The sequence below is a fragment of the Heterocephalus glaber genome, unplaced genomic scaffold (assembly GCF_053883595.1).
Source record: "Heterocephalus glaber isolate CG9 unplaced genomic scaffold, H.glaber_assembly_v1.0 deba00001428, whole genome shotgun sequence".
Taxonomy (NCBI): Eukaryota; Metazoa; Chordata; class Mammalia; order Rodentia; family Bathyergidae; genus Heterocephalus; species Heterocephalus glaber.
Window position 1 is genome coordinate 1,053,766 of NW_028258293.1, and position 14,003 is coordinate 1,067,768.

The window sequence follows — 14,003 nt, forward strand, 5'->3', positions numbered from 1 at the left end:
AAGACTCCTATATGTCCTACAGAAAGCAGTCCTGCACCTCGATAAAAGACAGCTCCATTTTCAGGAAAGGTAGATGTCTGAAGAGACACCACAGAGGACAATATTTAGCCAGCCAAGCAGCACAGAAGATAGTGCTCAGTGCGGGTTGGCTGCTGGGGACATGCAGGCTCTGCCCACCATGAGACCTAAAGAGTGGCTCACCCAGGAGACCATGAACACTGGGAACCTGAGAGGAGGCAGGACAGCCTGAGCTCCACACTACTCTGGGGAGCATGCAATGGCACAGCCATGGCGGACATCACTGGTATCTCTTTTAAGGTTAGAAATGCACCTATGAACCAACCATGGCTGCTTACCCAAGAGAAAACAAGAATATCTGTCCACATACTCATACAAGAATGGTCACATACGAAAATTACTCACAACCACAAAGAACTGGAAACAACCCAAAAGCCCTCGAACAGAGGATGTCTAAACAAGCCGTGGCATATTCACACAGTGGACCACTGCTCAGCAAGCAAAAGCATTGAAGCCACCATGGCTCAACCTCACAGACATTCTATGGAGGGCCGATGCCATGAGCAAAAGAGCAGCGACCATATCATTGTGCTTACACGATGTTCTAAAGAGGGCAAATCAAACCAGCCTTTGAAGAAAATCACAACATGGGTGTCTCCTGGGACAGGGGGCAGGTGTTCGGAGGGAACTGCTGGGATGGTAGAGCATGCTGCATCTCAACTGGCATGGCTACAGGTGAATTCACGTTTGTGAAACTCACCTGATCTACATTTAAAATCCGTAATATCATCGTCCAGCTTTTAAGAAACTAAAAGTTTGCGAACAGGAAGAAGGAGCAAGCATTTGAGAAAGGTGGCAGATAAACTGAAGAGAAAGACAGCCTTGAAGCTAGAGCCTGAAAGCCAAACCAAAACCACCCACCCCAGAGTGCCCAGTCCACAATGACAGTGCTTGCACACATGGCAGGTTACACCGAAGGGAAGGGAGCCATGCCTGCAGCGGCCTCAGTGATACTTCCCCTCAGAAGCCTGCCACCATGAACTCGATGCTTGTCCTGCCCAATTCCGAAGCTGCGGCCCAAAGCCAGTGTGACAGCGCTTTGAGGCAGAGTCTTTGAGAGGTCAGCCCCCATGGTGGCACTGTAACCACACGGGAGGACTCTAAGTGGAGGTCAGGGGAGGCTGCACACCCCAAAGATCTCCAGCCGTCACACACTCTGCCAGGAAGGGTGGCACCACCTAGAGCTGTCTCGCCTCCTGATGAAAAGAACCTGAACACTGACAGCCCAGTGTCCAGATCCAGCTACCAATGGGGGTGCTGAACAACCCACAAAATCCACACACAGGAAGAGCAACCTGGTCCAACCAACAAAAATGCACAGAAGAAAACAAAAGGGTGAGACTGTGGATTGAAACGCAAGGGGGTAAAGCCCGCAGCCTGGCTGACAGTACTGTGCCAACGCTGCTTTCTGCTCTGACCGGCACTGCAGCCACTGGGAGGCTGATGAGGGTCACTGGGTTCTGTGCTCTGTGCACCCTGTGAGCTTATAACTACTTCAAAATATAAAGCTAAAAAGGGACTGAGTCTGTCTGCAGACGTAGAGCATGACTCTTATTTGAATCCACATTTGAACACACTGGAACAAGTTGCAGGAGACTAGAGGAGGACCCGAGACGACACTGAGACTGCCTTTCACATCCAGGAGGAAATATTCATAGGTGAAAACGGCACATATCCAGAGTCTGCGATGTGCCAGGGAAGCTCCAAGTGTGCTGGACAAGAGCTTGGAGGCAGCATGCCCCTGGACCGCTCACCCTTATGACCAGTGGGGAACGCAGCCCCTGTGGAGGAGCACACAGCACAGAATGTCTGTGAAGAGACAGAACTTCCCTTCAGTCCTCCAGTCCCCCAAAGGGCCAGGGCCACTGAAGCTTGGAGGTACATGATCAAACCCCAAGACTGGACAGGCAGGGGTGTCACCTCGAGGCAACAACCGTGGTAGTGTAATGCCAGATGTGTTGGGAACATGACCTTTCTCAATGACGGATGTGCCATAGCACTTCTGGGATTACAAAGCCCTCAAAGGGTGGGTGCCAGTAGGTACACACACAGCTCATGCCCACAGTACAACCAGCAAGGCTTCAGCTCCCAATCCCTGTGCCTGGCTTGAGCAACACACTGAACTTTATCGGCATCCCTGGGGGCTTCTCTGTGGTTGGCTCCCAGGAGGGGAAAGCTGATGGTGACCCTCACAGAGCCTCCAGTGCCCCTGTGCAGAAACCACCAGGCCCACCCATGAAATCAGGCAGCTGGGAGTGGTGAAGTCAAAATTCACACCAGAGGAGGTGACCACATGACATTCTTCCTGTCAGCAGGGGCCAGACCTCAGTCTGTGCTGCTGTGACCTCAGGCAGAATAATAAACCTCAGCAGTGCATTTAACCCCTTCCCAACCACCTCCCTGCCCACCATGTCCAGCAAGGACAGCAGAGGGGAGCATAGCCCTCAGGAAGCTGGCCCAGCCTCATGCTGCCTCTCTCCTCTGGAGTGCCTGCTGGGTGTGGCACGCATAGACAGCAGGACGCCTAATGTCCTGACCACGCAGCAAATGACCTGGAGAACTGACACAAGGGCAACCCAACAAAACCTATTTGCAAAGTACATGTCTATGTTTAAAAGACTAAACTACAACAACTACTGAAGACTGCAAAGATTTCTTGGGGCTGGGGATTTAGCTCAGTGGTTCCGGTGCCTGCCTCGCAAGTGCAAGGTTCCAAGTTCAATCCCCGGTACCAAAAAAAAAAAAAAAATAGGAGTTCTCAAGAATTACACAGAACTTCCAGGTAGAGAAGACGGGCTCAACTGCTAGGACCCCATGTGTGAAATCTCTTCGGGGCTCATAAGATGCTCACCTGTATCTGTGCACACCCTAACCTCTGCCCACCTCTGTCCAAGGAAGCGCGGCAGAGGTATGCTCTCAAGCCTGTGGTTCCTGCCATCCAGTGGGGACTCTGCTGATGAAGACCCTGGATGAGGCAGTTCGGGAACTTGGCTGGCCTACAGCTGTGGGCAGCGTGATCCGATGGACAGGCAGAGATGCCAGGAAGTGCAGCACAGTTGCTGCTGCACACTGGGGCACACCAGCACCTCTGCACGGGGCTGCCACTTGGAAAGAAAACAATACAAGAGTTGGCCTTTCTTGGTCACCAAAGAGGCCACCATGGCCACACATTAGAGAGAACAAAAGACTGTCTAGAAACATACCATCCTGAACACGCCCAACCCCACCTAATCTCAGAGGCCAAGTGAAGTCAAGATGGCCAGTGCTTGGGTGGGACAGAGCAAAGTAACTATACAGTTGGAAAAACAGAACAATTAACCCTCAGTGTTCTACACATCACTGACCTCAGACTCCAAGGCCAAGCAAGTGAGCAGCAGGAGCAGTTGTTAATTGAGCAGGTGTGGAGTGACAGGTGGTGCACCAGCAGGCTCACCTCCACACCCAAGGCCACAGGATAAACTCAGTGGATGTCCACACCTGTCAGGATGAAGCAGTGGGCCTGGGCTCACCTCCCATCTGAAACGTCAGAGCACTGGGCAAATCTGGGAAATGATAGTTCCCAAGATACTAGCTGGACACCAGGCAGCAAAGGACTGTGTGACCCCTGTGGCATGGGTAACCACAGGGGCCTCTGGATCACAGCTCTGGCTGATGAAAAGGGCACAGAAAAGGGGCCTGACAAGGTCCAGCAGGTGGCTGAGAGGAGTCACCTGGTGAGACAGGGGAGCCAGAGGTCTCAGAGTCTTCGGACACCCAAGAGGGGAGCTCTCAAAGGCCTCCCAAGTCCTCAGCCAAGCATTCACAGCCTACACGTATGAGAGCTACCAGTGTGAGAAAGACTGCCTGGAGGACCAGGGGACACCCTCAGGCTCACGTGGCAGCTTCCTAGATGTCAAGGGAACCATGAGGAAGGTTCAAAAGCAGACCAGCTTCCATAGGGCCTCCTCACTGAACTCCCCTCCCACTGCCCAAGGAGCCCTGTGAGGCACCTGCTGGCCTTTCTCACTCAGTCATCCTCCAGAGTCTCCCCAGGCATGAGGGAGTCACCCATTCTCCCAGGTGCTCTCTCAGACCCCATCTCCCATCCACTAGCAAGTCCTCATGGATCTGGCCACAAAATACACCGGGATCTGGCCTCTTCCTGCTGGGTCCTGGGCCGGGTCCTGAGCCATCACTGACCACTGCAGGGGCAGGGCTTCCTCCTTCCTTACCCCAAGTTGTGTGCAAGGTTCCTACAAACTTAACTTCAGTCCCATCCCTCCTCTGCTCAGAATGGCCCCTAGCTCCTGTGTCTCAGAGAACAGACCATGTCCTACCAGTGCTCTGACTGCCCTTCAGGAGCCCCTCTGAGCCCTCACCCTCCTTCCACACCTTGCTGCAGCCACACGTTTCTGCTACTCCCCCTGCTCCTGGCTCAAGCTGAGACTTTTCCTCAGACTGTCCTTCAGCCCAGGCCCTCAGGTCCCTGCTCCTGAGCAGCCTCTTAGGAGGCCCTCCCTGACCCGCCTCGTGCTGTCCAGCCACACTCCACGGGCCAGCGTGTTTGCCCTATTAGGATGTACAGCTCTAGGGCATTCTAACTCCCAACACCTCTACAGGAACAATGTTGATGAATGAAAGAAATTGCAAAATTAGCACCACAGCCAGAAAACAGCTCTGAAGGCACAGAGAAGTTATGGGTGGGTGGCAACCAAGCAAATGAGCAAAAACCTGTCTTCTGCCTTTCAGTATATTCTTCTCCATCCTGTGGTCTGAGCCAACACCATGTTCTGTCCCTGACCTTCCCCGAAAGTCCAGGCAATGCCATGGCTCATTCTGAGGCTGGGATGGTCAGTGTCTCGGGAACTGTCATTTCCCAGATTTGCCCAGTGCTTTGCCGTTTCAGATGGGAGGTGAGCCCAGGCCCACTGCTCTATCCTGACAGCTGCGGACATCCGAGTTTATCCCATGGCCTTGGGTGTGGAGGTGAGCATGCTGATCCACCACCTGTCATTCCACACCTACTTGATTTATGGAACTGCTCTTGCTGGTCATTTAACCTTGGAGTTTGAGGTTGGCAATGTGTAGTACACTGACCAGGGCAGGGCACTCCTACATGGCGACCTCCAAGTGGCATGCTGGGGGATGGCTGCCCACAATGACCCAGGTAGAAGGGACCACATTCCTCAAAATGACCTGTTGATGCTGTCATCTGGGGAAAACTGGGCTCTGGAAGCCAGGTGCTCAGTCTCCCTGGGTCTCTGGGCACACCTCCTCGAGGAGGCGCTGGCTCTGGAGTCTACCTGGTGCAGCCTTGGAGCTTAGGTGCCCAGGGTAGCAGGCAGGAGTAGGGGTAGTCTTTCTTCTGGTCACTTTCTGTGGAGCCCACAGACCTTTCTCAGTAGCCTACGAGGTCAAAACTCACCATGATGGGTTTCCTGAGGCCCCCTCAACCTCCTCCATGAGGGTCCCGGCAACACCTGCCCACGGGAGTAGCCACTCTGCCCAGCTGCCCCTGGGGGCTCAGCCTGTAGGACACACAGCACAGAGGGACCCTGCCCTCCACTTGACGGCCCCCTTTAGGAGGCACAGATGGCATGAGAGTTCAGAGGGGTTGGGGCAGCAGGGCATCTGTGCAAGACAACCATGGCAGCGCACTCCCGAGTCCAGAAGATACTCCCCATCCTCTATGCCCTCAGGCTAGGGGCTTCCATACCCAGTGGGCTGAGTGGCGTACTCTGCCCCTTGATCAGAGGCAATTTTCAGGGCAGACCTGGTGAGACTGAGATACCCACAACCCTGCCCCCAGTGCTAGCACCTGGCACAGACACCAAATGGCCCCTCTGTCTACGGCTTTATACAAACAGTAGGCTGAAATGCCAGGAAGGGAAGCCAGCCCTGGGAATATCCCATACACCCGGCAGTGCAGTGCCCACAGGTTGCTGAGGGTGGGCCTCATCCAAGACCTGGGCTTGGGAGAGGATTCCAGGACTCGGGTTCAAAGCTGTCTTCCACTCAAGCCCAGCACTTGCCAGAACAGACACTTAAAAACTGAAGACAGCCACAGGGAATGCTCAACTCCTATCTGAGCTTTGAAGAAGCTACTTTCTTCTGCTTCTTCTCTCAAGAAAACTTGGACATGCATTCCAGAACACACACCACCCGAAGCCAGTGGGCCCAAGGCAGGTCTCAGCAAGGCTGCCAGGGAGGAGACACCTAGCCAAATGAGAAGGTCTACATAGCACAGACCGAGGCCACCTCAAGCAGGGAGCAGGGACTGGGACTGCTGTGGGCCTAGCAGATCCCAACCTCAGCACTGGGGAGGATGCTTGGCCAGCTGCGTCAGCAGTACCTCCAGACCTAGGAGAGAGAGGTGCCAAATAAAGCTGAAAGCATAGCTTGGAGGGCTCCAGATTCCTGAGGTCCTTGAATACAAAACCTGGAAGATGGGAACTCGGCGTTGTTGATCCTGTTGCTTTAAATCCACAGCAGCTGGTATGGGGCTGAAACCTGGGAGGAGCCTGAAGTATGAAATCTCTGCAGCTCTGAGTCCTAAGCACAACGCCCTCATGCTTTTGCTTATTACCTCAGGGGAGCCTCCCACCCCATCAGATAATCACAGCAGATTGTTTCCATGCCCACTCTAGACACAGGAGAAATGGACATGATAAAGGGTCCACACAAATGCTGATGCCCCCTTACACAGTGGCCACCACTGTCCAGACACACAACACACACGAGCCTCCACTGAATGTATACAGGAGTTTTCTAGCACATGCTCCACCCTACCTGACAGTGCTGGCCACACAGCACAGCATCTAGCTTGGCCAGCCTGTGCATGGACCGCATGGTCATGGACACAGCGAGGCTACGCAGTGCAAGCCTGTGGGTGGCGGTGTGAGTGAGCTATCTGTGTGCATCTGCGTCACTGCACTCCCTGGCCCCTGGCCTGTGTCACTCAGCTCTGAGGCCTGGGCAAGCTGGCACACAGCCTCCTCCTGCCTGGGCCTGGGGATCTGCTCTGACACACGAGTGTCTTACTGCTCGGCCTCCTCGAGGCACAGGCACCTGTGTAGAGCCTTTGCCAACAGGCCGTCCCACCCCAGCCCCTGACCAGAGGGGACTGTCAGGACACAGGGCTCACCTGCTTCCTTCCTGCAGCCCTGGGAAAACGGCAGGCAGCCAGGGATGATGTCAGGTTGTGTCCCTTTTGAGGGATTTCAGGTCTTCAATCCCACCACTGTTTAGGCTACTGGCTACCTTCCCAGCCAGTAGGGTGTGGCTGCTGTTAATCTGCTCACCTCTCCTTTCTAAAAACCTGGCACAAGAAGCACCAGGCTAGCTAATTTAGTTACTTGCTTTCTTTTTCTTTCTCTCTTTCTTCCCTCTGTCCCTCCTCCCCGTCTCCCTTCCTCACTTATCTCTTTGGTTTCTTGAGACAGGGTCTTACTGTGTAGTTCAGGCTGGCCTTGTACTCAGTATGTAGGCCAGGCTGGCCTTGAACTCATGGCAATCCTCCTGGCTCAGCCTCCCAAGTTGGGAGGCTCCTGGGATTACAGGCGTGTGCCACCACACCTGGCAGAAGCACCAAGTTCCTGAATGGTTGTATAAGCCTTGGTTCCATACACGTAGATAGCAGAGGCCCCACGCGGCTCCTGGTAGCTTGAAAGTTTCCAGGCCCAGAGGGTGCCAACGTTTCAGAGACTGGCTGAGAACACCCCAAACGCGGCCTGGACGCAGCCAGACACCCACAACTCCAAGGGCAGGGGGGCAGGTGATTCAAGGACTGTCTCCTTTCTCCCTTGGCTTCACCTTTCACGCCTACTGGCCAGTGAAAAGAAGACAGAAATAGACTCAAACGGTCCCGCCTGACCCTGGGAGCCAGCTGCAGATGACAGAAAGGGTACAAGTGGAGAGGCAGGGACTGCTGAGGAGCAGTGACACCATGAATTCAGTCCTCTACACAGAGGAGAAAGCTACCAAAGCACAGGCCACACAGGAAAACAAGTGGGCTGCAATGAAACCAAGAGCACTTGTGCTTCCAAAGACACCGTTAAGAAAACATGAGTTGGGCCGGGGATGTAGCTCAGTGGTTCCAGTGCCTGCCTTGCAAGCACAAGGTCCCGAGTTCAATCCCCAGTACCCCTCCGCTAAAAAAGAAAAGAAAATATGAGCCACAAACTAATCATACAGCTGATACAGGCCCTATCACCACAACAGATAAAGAAGTGCCAAAGTCAACAGTAAGAAGGAAAATCCTGTTAAAAAGCAGGCAAAGTATTTTAGTAGACATTTCCCCAAGACAGAGAAATGGCTAAGAGACACGTGTACAGTGCCTGCCGTTGCCACTATGTAAGGAAATGCCGTTAAAGCCACAGAGAAAGTGCTCCACCGCCCCCCCCAACCCCCCGAAAGAATCAAGAGGGACTGCAAGCAGGGTGGGGTGCCACCAGCCCTCAGAGCCTCACCCTGCAGGCTGGAAGCCCCGAAGCACTGTGTAGGCCCTGCCTCAGGTTCCACCTCCCTGTGGCCCAGCAGGTTAACCGCTTCCGGGCCAAAGCAAGCATACACATACACCTGTCCATGCTAAAAACTACCTAATGGCCACCAGCAGCGAACAGGTGAGCAAGGTGTCCTCTTGTCATTAAGACATCCTCCTCAGCAACCACAGGAGCCACGCCCTGACAGCAGCAACCCCAGCAGCAGCCGGCATTAAGGGAAGGGGCCAGACACAGAAACTAGGCACTTGGAACCCCGTGCCAGAAGGGCAGTGCTGTGCAGCAGGCAGGCAGCTGCCCAGATGCAGAGGGCACAGGCAACTCCACGCTCCACACTAGGACCATGATGTGCTTCCTCTGCAACACATCTGTCAGAACACACTAGAGTGTGTGCCTTCATCGGCTCAATTTTATAAACGTACAGTGCACAGCTTACATAAGCAGAACACCACATCCCAAGAAGAAAGGGGAGCTCAGTGCCAACCCAGGAATGTGGAAAGAGGCAGGAAGTGAGGCAGGGCACCCCCACCTCAACAGCAGGCCCAGTGGAGCCCCTGCATGCCTTGTACACCCAGACAACACACCCAAGACAGAGCCAGTGGTACAGAAAGTCAGAGGGACCCCTCCCAGAGGTGGGGATGACCATGGAGCTCAAGAAGCAGGAGCAGTGGGAGGTGGGAGGAAGGAGCTGCCTGGCAGGGGGAGCACAGGAGGGGTGCTACAGCCCACATGCGGACAGGGTTCCCACGTAAACATCCTCCTGCTTCAAGTTCACAGTACACCAAACTCCAAAGGATGAAAGTGGTAGCCGGAGCTGTCCAGGCATCTCATCTGGGCCTGGCAGGAGGGCAAAATCATCTAGGGCTCGGTCTCCTTAGGGTGGGGGTGGGGGCATTTCCAGGGACCCGGGGGCCACACTCGGGAGGTGGAAGAAGCACAGTGCCCACAGGCCCAAGGCCATTCCCCTGTGCGCCCTGCCCATCAGCTGCCCTCAGCCCTGCTCCTCCAAGCCTCACAGGCCCTGTGCTCTTCCAGCCAGGAAAGGGTGATGGGCTGTGCCAACCCACCCCACCCTGTGCGTCTGATATAAAAACCTCAGCTGCAAAATTTAGCCCAAGCCGGTCCCACAGGAAGGCAGCTGGGAGCCCACAGAGAGGGAGGCAGAGACGGAAGATACGACCGGGCAGCATGGAGCTGGCCAGAGCCTGCCTGCCTACCCACTGGCTGCTGGCTGCCGGGTCAGACCCCTCCTGAAACACCCTCAAGGGGGCTCTCACAGTGGCCTTGCCAAAGGTACGCTAACCAAAAAACTCAAAACCAGTAGGTTGTTTTCAAAACTACTGAAATCTGGGTAAGAAAAACAGCCTTTTACGAGAGAAACCCAGAGAGAAACTGCAGGGTGCCTTGCCTGGAGGGACAGAGGTGTGTCCAGAGGGGAGGTGGAGTGGCTCCCTCCAGGACTCCTCCAGGCAGCCCGGCCCACCACCTGTCCCAGGTCTGGGCCATGCCAGGCAGCCTGTCCCAGGGGCACAGGGTGGCACTGCGCCAGCACAGCTCCTGGCCCACTCGCAGGGCACATGGCCTGGCCCACCACAGCCACACGGGAGTCAAACACTGAGCACCCAGGGATCTGTGAACTTGACAGTGACCAGGCCAGCAGTCAGCACCTGGTACTGTGGGGGCCCCACACCTCACCAGTCCTCACCTGCCCTGGCTGATCCACAGGTGAAGGTGGGCTGGCCACCGTGAGATGACCCGGGGCCTAGTCTCCCACTGGCCACCTGCTCCCACTGGAAGGGTGCCCAGACAGGCAGCCTCCTCCATGAAGACTCCTCTCTAATTAGAAGTGCCATCTCTGTCCGTGCAGCAGGGGGAATGTGTCAGGTGTGGCAGCAGCCCACATTTCAAGGGTGACGGTAAGAAGGGAGCAAAGACGTCCTGGCCCATCTTCTGATCCCTTCAGGGGCCAGAGGCTGAGAGGAAAGGTGGGCTTGCTGGCCAGTCAGCACAAAGCACCTGCAGAAACAAGTGACAGGACTCTGCCTGCTGTCCCACCAGGGACAGAACCTAGCCCCACAGCCTTGCCAGTCCCAGCAGTTTACCTGGTGGCCACCTGGCTGATGCTGGCCCAGCGTGGCCCTCAGCTGGAGGGCTCCTTCTCAACCTAAGTTTGCTCAGTCACTCCTGGACCCGAGGCACCGGGGGCTGCCGCAGTCCATTTTGTGCCATTCCTCAGAGAGTACAGGACCTAGAGTGAGTAACTCACAGTACGCTGAGATGTATGTATTCAGTATCTGGTGGTAGAGGCTGGGGGACTCAAGAGCAAAAAGCACAGATACCTGCTGAGGGGTCAGAGGGCATCACCCCTCAGCGGAAGGCCATAGGGCCAGACCGCAAGAGCAGTCAGGAGGGGCTGAGCTTGCCTCTGTGACAAATCCACTCCCACAACAGGGACGTGAACCACTCCAAGGGCAGACCCCTTCCAGGGGTCACCTCCTCGAGCCCACCCCTCAGCACTGCTGCACTGGGAACCCAAGCTCCATGCCCCCAGCCACCGCAGCCCCCCTCATCTGGCCGTGACTGCTCTCCAGCCCCCAAGGGCTTCTGAGGCGCCTGTGCATATGCTTCATCAGCCAGAAAGCGACCCATTGTCCTACAAGTCTGCCCAGTCTGCCTACGTCACCCAGGAGCCCCACCTCCCCTGCCCCCAGGTTCTGTGGGCTCAGCGGGAACAGGAAGCCAAGTCCAGGCCAGCAGCTGGATAACACATGTGTTTTGATGAATTCCTCACGAACACCCAGAATGTTCCATGGTGCAAAATACGAACGCCTTGATCAGGAAGTCTAACTACCAATCGGTCACTAACACTCAAACTCAGAAGCACTGATTCCTGAAAGGCCTCTTGGAGGTGAGGGAGGCTGGTCAGGGCCCAGGGCTGCAGCATGCTGGGGCGCTGGAGAGTGCAGCCAAGAGCTCCTCGGGGGTTGTGACTAGAGGTACATTTTCTGTAAAGGCTTCAGAATTACTGAAATTTTCCATGTGAAAAATGTATGTCAACAGTGGACACTGGGAAATGATGAGATTTCACAGGATTTTACTTTCCCTGTATATGTGTGCATTAGTGGAATTTCTCCCATGAAAACATATAATCACTATAATCAAAAGAAATATACTATTTGTTACGGCTGTGTCTAGATGTCCCCCAAAGCCTCATGTGGTCTTATGTGGGACTTTTTCAAAGATGGCTGGATCTAGAGTGACTCTGGAATTGTGCTAGGCTCAAGGGCACCAGGATTAAGGGCATAAGTCCTACCTGCCCTAAGTAGTGTGGATACGATAAAAGGGGCAGAAAGACGCTGTTAAGGTTCTCTCTGGTTGCTTTGCTCTTGTCTGTCCACCATGAGCTGTGGCCCTTCTGCTACCCTGTCTTGGAGTCAGCCGATTTAGGACTGACACCTCTATGAACTGTGAGCCAAATAAACCTTTCCCCCTTTAACTTTGGGTGTCAGGTATTTTGTCTTAGCAACGAGAGAAAAGTAACTGAGACACTATTTTAATTTTGGGGAGAGATACACAGGATAAGGCCTAGAAAGAAAATGCCAGTTTTTTTTCTGGCTTCCAAGTTTTCCAAAAATCTTGCTATTATAATTGGAAATAAAATTTAATTCCTCTGTCATAAGAGATGTTAAAGATTACAGAGAGTAAAGCATTTGGTGGACTCCTAAAAAGCTAAACATCCACTCACCATGCCACCCAACAATCTCATTATCCACCACCTGTTCTTCAGCAATGGTCCAAGGAACTCTGGCCACGGTGACTGAAACCTGGACACCCAAAAACTCAGAGCTAGTGGGCAGAGATGAGAGCCACAGGAACCCTGCAATGGATGAGACTCTCAAAGCAAGAGGAACCAGCCCCGAGGCACAGACAGCACGGCCACTTCCGGTCTGAATACACACAGAGCCTGTGGTCCGCTCCCCAGACCTTCTAGAATAGGCAGAGTGACTGTCCTTGTCCAGAGGAGCTGCCAGCGGGGCTGGGCTGAAGTAGGGAGAGGGGACATGTCAGAGGGGCTGCTTGCATGATCCCATGTACTTGTCAGAACTCACTGGACTGCGCCCGTCACCAGGGAAATCTATGCCATGTCACTGACACCTTACCCAGCAGATCTTGCTGGCACACGTGTGCACACACACACACAGGCACGCACACACGTACACACACTTTTACAACTGAGTCCTGGAACTACAGAGACGAGAAGGGCCGGGTCACTAGGAAGACAATGCAGAGGGAATTCCAGGAGTAACTGCCTTTCAGGAGCCCCTGGACTCACTATCAAGATGACTCCCATTAACAGAGCTCTGCTCGTGAGGGAATACAAGACTGTGGGTGAGTTTCTTTCCATTTTTCATGCTTTGTCCACTCCAAAACTTCCTTTAAAAGTAGGCATTACACATATAAAGAGGAAAAACAAGAAGACTCAAGTGGAAGAGAGCAATACAAACACACACTTGCCCTGTGGGTGACCATCTGCAGGTGTCTGTGAAAGTCACATGGCAAAGAGCGACCGTGGCCTCTGAAACCTGAGACCAGGGCACACACATGGGAACACAGGCTGAGACCTCCCTCCCAAACCAGCCTTAACTACCCTCAGCATCTTCCAAGTGGCTTCTCAGCACTGACCAGAAAGAAAGCCTCTGTGTGAGTCTCCTGCCCCACCCTGCTGCCCAACAGGCCCTCTTTCTACACACCTGACTTAGACTCCTTCATCTCTCCACATGGACTGTCGGCAGAGCTTCCTGAAGGGGGCTTTCTCGAAGCACCTTTTCCCAGACCTGGCACATTAGAAAAAACTTTGATCCCACCCTCACACACAACTGATAGAATGGCTGACGCTGAGGAGATGGAAATCCTTTTTCTTTTTTTTCAGTACCAGGGATGGAACTCAGGACCTTGAGCTTGCCAGGCAGGAGTGGCGCCTCTGAGCTACATCCCTGGCCCCTTGGAAATCCTTTTTTGACAGCATTTTGAAGACTATTTTTTAATTTCTAGGTTAGAGCCAGAATTCTGACTCTTGTATACTGGAGATGACCTGGTTTTTGTTGTTTTCATCTGTGAAAATTTTCTGCATCCTTTCTTTACTCTTTGTGTGCATGATTAGGGTCTTCCTTTAGTTGTGTTAGATGCTGGGTGACCTGTTCAGTCTCCCTTGTCCCTACACACCAGGCACACAGGGGTCACTGTGGACCTTCCAGAGAACCATTTCCTGCCAGCCTGGAGAATAGTCACGTTCCCTCATCACTTCCTCTTTGGAACGCCCGCCTGACATGCTGACCTTCCCATCTTCGCAGGCTGGGTTCCACACCCGATGCCTGGCTGCTTGCTCGGCCTGCTGTGAGGTATGCCGACCTGCTCTCCAGAGCCTCAGCCCAGCCCTCTGCCCAGTGT

The 14,003-nt window shown here is 54.0% G+C and overlaps 1 protein-coding gene across 5 annotated transcripts in view; it reads right to left on the reverse strand.

The window, feature by feature from the left end:
• The window catches only part of Mob2 (MOB kinase activator 2), a 60,052-nt gene that overhangs the window by 23,020 nt on the left and 23,029 nt on the right, over positions 1-14,003 (reverse strand). The window contains exon 1 of one of the 5 annotated variants that reach the window (XM_021264001.2): positions 2,930-3,345. The exons of the other annotated variants lie outside the window; for them this stretch is intronic. The gene's annotated coding sequence lies outside the window, so the exon portion shown is untranslated. Of the gene's footprint in view, positions 1-2,929; positions 3,346-14,003 lie in introns of those variants that run through there. 5 annotated transcript variants of the gene reach the window in all.